Below are 4,266 nucleotides of genomic sequence, written 5' to 3'. Positions count from 1 at the left end.
CTTTCGCCGCCTATGGGAGAGGGCTGACGAAAAAGTGCAATTTAAATAAACGGCCGGTTGCAAGAAGAATTAAAACGCAAGGCATACTGCTAATATTATAATGAGCACAAAAGTAAAGAATCTGATATTTAATTGAAACAAAATTGCATTTATTTGAGAAGCTTTGATCAAGCATTAAGCTAATTTTTGACCGTTTATACTTGCCAAACGATGGCCACTACTCTCAACATTATAGTACTATGTACTTCACGTCTGTAAAGGGAACAATAATAAATAAGGTTGAACGTGAGTAAGCTTCACTGTCGATAATCGACTGATTATCGAGCTCCCAGGTTAGATAATTGTACTATATAAGGCGTAAATTTTGCCTAAGTAAGTGACTAGCAGTACGGCACCTGCCTAATCCGAAGTCATGATTTGGACGTAACAAATCAGAATGTTTTGCCAGATGTATATACAGTCAATAATGATCACAATGACAATGCGAGTAGCCTATGTCGTAATTAGTGATGCGTAGGGAATTTAAGAAAAGAACATAAATTTGATTTCATAAATCAAGCCACAAAAATTAAACAAACCTTGACTTCGAGCGCAGCTTTTCATTTGACAACACAATGTAATATAAAAGGGTAATGGACATTTGGCGTTTGTTTCACGATGACGTTGGCTATGTACTTCTGATATTAAGAGTCTTACTCGCTTAAATTATTTACTTAATTAAATTAAGTTTGACCTGTCTGGTCAAAGTTGAGCGTCTTTAAACACAGACATAACTTTTAAGCTAGAAAAAAAGTAAACAATTGTCACACTTTTTCAAGGTGCTGTAAAGGCTCCTGAATGATCGTATGTTTAGCGTTTGCATCATCATACCTAATTTCGTTATATATTTATCCCTAGAGAGTCACATTTATGGAGTGTAAAACATCAATTGCTCAGGACATTGTGGCCTAAATGGTTATAAGTAAGCAGAAATACATGGGCCGATTTCGTTAAGGGAAATAAACAAGAACCTGACGGGGCGGGGCGGGGGGGGGGGTCTTGTTTAGATGCCTATCTTATCGATATTTTACTCTCAAAATTTCTTTGGCGAAAAGTACTATACACGTTTATTAATCAGTTCACGAACAACCACCAAAGTTGAACAAAGAATAGAAAAACTATCATTAAGGATATATCGAACTGCTATAACTATCGTATATCTAATAATTTAGGGCCAGAAATAAACAATGCTATTCAATTAAATAAAAGGTTTTACTTTTCCATCCAAGTTTGTGGAACGTCGCGCGAAAACTATGGTAGCTTGAAAGCTCGCAATTTCGGTCGAAATAGCGATAAAATTGTTTAGTTGTAGTCAATGTCGGTTGCGGCCAATCATAAGAAGGACGCCTCCCGTGCTGATTATCCAAATAATATTATAGGTAGCGTGTCGGGTTATTAGGTACATGTGACCAGACCACAGGTATTTTAATATGGCTGCTTCTATGCCAAAACAGGTCTCCCCATAACACGATTTTCATAGTGGACCATGTAAGACTGCACAGGTTTTTAGAATCGACTTCAGTACATATAGTCTACAGCTCTGCTAAAAATTAATAAAACAAATATATGACTATACGATATATGTAAGATTTATGATTTGTTTCTGTTCAGATGATGTCGTCGCGTCCGATGACTTTGTACCGATTCCCGATTTCCAAGTTTATGCGGACCACATATAAACTAGAGCTGTATATATGTATATATATATATATATATATATATATATATATATATACATATATACAGGTTCCACAAGCAGCTGTGTCAGCGTGTTATGTTGAGTTACTGTTTAGAAAAAAAAACTTTGGTATCATGACTATTGTCAATTTCAGTCTTGACTCTTTTTTTGCAATGCGCAGATAAGCCACACAACTCATTAGGGTAAATTTTGGTCATTTTTTAGTGAAAAGCAACTATTGTTTAGCGCTCGTTGCTGACGAATTACCCAGCTGAATTCATTGCCCTTTCTATTGATGGATTATTAGTGTCTGAATAATTATGTAAAAGCGTAACAACGTTGTTCTTCAGATCTCTTTACAAGCCCAATAACATTTAACATATAGCTGATGTAAGAGCGTACGTATACGGTAAGTTACGTTGGTAACTAACTAGGATAGGTTAGTAACGAACTAACTTAAAAGTTACTCATACGACGTACGTGCACATATACGAGTAAGTGTGTATGATTAACTAGCAGAATATTGCGCTATGTACTTACCGCTACCTGTTCTTCTATTAATATCGACTTTTACACAAATTTACTTGGAAGAAAAGTATCGATCCGGCATTCCTACTCAACAGAGAGTTGCGCTTTGTCATTATCGTTCTTATTCGCTGGCTCGGCGACCAGCTTCTAGTAGCAATAGCGATAGCCATTTTAAATGCCTTTGCAAACTTACGGGATGTTTCGTACGTTAGAAAGTTACTCGCTAGATTTAGAAAAACTGAAGAAGAAACCCTACTTCCTAAAAGGTAAATATGAAAAAATTACCAGGTCGACCAATCAAGACCATAACATGTATTTCATAGAAGTAAGCTCAAAGAAATCCGTTGGAAAGACAAAATAAAGATCGCCTTATAAAAAAAAAATCGTTTTTAGAGAACACAGAAGCTTCCCAACTAGACAAAGGTTTGAAAATAGCTTACGAACCTCGTTTGGCGATGGCATCGATATATTCATGTACCACTAAAAGGCTGGATCTAAGTGTTGGTATGCTCCGCTACTGATTGTTCCATGTATAACTACTATCATTACATTTGCATAGTCGCGTAATAAGCAGTTGTCTCGGGGAACCCGTGTTGAAGGTTGGTAGAAAAAAGAAAAGAAACTAGATAATCATCGTCCTTTGGTTAACATATGATAGTATGGCATATTACTTCGGAGAACGCGAACAGATATGTGTTACGCAGTAACATAACATTTATTTCGATTTTATGAACTAGGCAGAAGTCAACTGAGAAGAAGAAACGTTTTACCTACATAGGCGTACGCAGCCAGCCGGATGAAAACAGACGTATTTAAGCATTACAACTATAAAATAGATGTAACGAATCTGATTAATATTTTTTCTGTCGGAAGTGTACTTCTTTTTTTTTTTTGGAAATAATTACTTTAAATGCAGGCTTTCCGCGTAAATATCTTTACCTCCTCATATAAACAAAAAAACAGCCAGTGCAGCACTTTAACGTAAGCTATTATCAACATCTTTGTACGTAGGGCTGTTCGACTAAGACCAAAGAGAGAACTGTATTTACTGAAGTCAGAATATCTCAATGCCCGTAGAATGGTATTAGCGGTAATCGTACGTTTGTTTGTTTGTTTAGCGAAATGTAAAGAACCTAGTTATGTTCAGCTTAATAATACAATCAGTGTAATTATTTGTTCTTAGAGCAGTTAACGTGACTGCTTACCATTACGGCGGACCGGGTTCCACTTGTATATAGCGTGCTGTTTATAATGAACAATGTTTAGGGGTAGGTCACGAATACCCAGCTAGTGAAATGACTTGAAGTCCACGCAGCGGATGCTAAGGAAATCATCCCTTAGGTGGCTTGTATTGTGTAACATAAAAAAAAATGGAGGCCAACTAGAAACTTTCATGGTAAATCGTTGAAACTCTTTATTTTTGTAAATACATGTACAATGCACAACAGCAAACGGGAGGCGCTCGATAAACTGGTAAGTTATCTCTATTTTCAAAGCAAAGTGCTTTGAATATTGATAACTTGTGTACCAACCCAAAGAATATTTGGCTAATCGTTTTGTTACGGTCAACCGGCGTTGACCATAAGAGGCAGGATTAGTTTAAAAAATGTGGAGTTGTGAAGATGTTTAAGTTTGTCTTCAATAAACAGCGAGTATAACATTTAAAAACAGTAAGGTAAGTTAATGACCTTAAACCAAGTATTATGTATATTTTAAAGGGTTGCCGCTAATACCAATAGAAGCATACATTTCTACTATATCTCTAAATTTACGAGATTAGCTTAAGAACTCAATCCATATCTGGAGGAAAAATGGCGAGAATCTTGCAGACATGATAGAGACCTAAATACTGTGAAAGCAGTAAACACTAAAAGCACGTGTCAAATCATCAAGTTGTCTGTCAAAGCTTCTAATAGTTCCACCCGTTAGAAAAGAGGTTAGGAGAAGATCGTATTTTGGAAAGCCAGGGAAACAAAGTCGCATTTAATAGCGACTGCGCATGATACGGGTTCTTCTTCCGT

The sequence above is a fragment of the Varroa destructor genome, unplaced genomic scaffold (assembly GCF_002443255.2).
Source record: "Varroa destructor unplaced genomic scaffold, Vdes_3.0 BEIS01000007.1, whole genome shotgun sequence".
NCBI lineage: Eukaryota > Metazoa > Arthropoda > Arachnida > Mesostigmata > Varroidae > Varroa > Varroa destructor.
This window is presented reverse-complemented; position numbering follows the sequence as displayed.